Here is a 707-nt window from a genome sequence, read left to right as displayed (position 1 = left end):
AGATGTATTAAAAAGCCAAGGTGAAATATGACATGGTCCTAAGTATCAGAGCCTTTGCTGTGACTCTCATATATTGAACTCAGGTGCGTCCATTTCTTCTGATCGTCCTTCAGATGGTTCTACACCTTCATCTGAGTCCAGCTGTCTTTGATGATACTGATTGGACTTGATGAGGAAAGACACACACCTGTCTGTATAAGACCTTACAGCTCACAGTGCAGGTCACATACTGGGCGATGACGTCCTCCTGCAGGTGTTACTGTGGAACAACTGGTCTGGATTGGGATGAGTCTGAATAGAACTTTGTTAGCTTTGTAAAGCTGTGTGGTAGTTAGAGAGGAACTGAAAAGAGTCAACTACAAGGAATACAGTTAAACATCAGGGCTCGTCCGGGATTTGAACCCGGGACCTCTCGCACCCTAAGCGAGAATCATACCCCTAGACCAACGAGCCATGTGTGCCCTCTGATCTTCATGTGTCAGCAGCTGAAACTGAAATGTAAATGAATAAAAGACTACTGTGCGCTATAGCTGTCTGGAATTAGCAACCTATCTACCACGCGTGTCACATGTGCTCGGAAAGCTCGGAAAGTGTGGACAAGCTGGAGGTGGAAGAGAACCGTCAGGAGAGGGATGAACAGCTGCCATGATATTTGCAATGGGACGTCAGGACTTTGTTTTGGTTTTCTTTCCAGAACAATAAAGGAT

At 45.5% G+C, this 707-nt stretch overlaps 1 non-coding gene across 1 annotated transcript; it reads right to left on the bottom strand.

Moving 5' to 3' along the window:
• Positions 1-381: 381 nt before the first annotated feature.
• Positions 382-453, bottom strand: trnap-agg (transfer RNA proline (anticodon AGG)). Its single transcript has one exon. It is a non-coding gene; the product is annotated as a tRNA-Pro (tRNA).
• Positions 454-707: the final 254 nt, after the last annotated feature.

The sequence above is a fragment of the Parambassis ranga genome, unplaced genomic scaffold (genome assembly GCF_900634625.1).
Source record: "Parambassis ranga unplaced genomic scaffold, fParRan2.1 scaffold_22_arrow_ctg1, whole genome shotgun sequence".
In the NCBI taxonomy this organism is placed as follows: domain Eukaryota; kingdom Metazoa; phylum Chordata; class Actinopteri; family Ambassidae; genus Parambassis; species Parambassis ranga.
The sequence above is the reverse complement of the archived record's forward strand: the minus strand, read 5'-3'. Positions and strand labels throughout refer to the sequence as shown.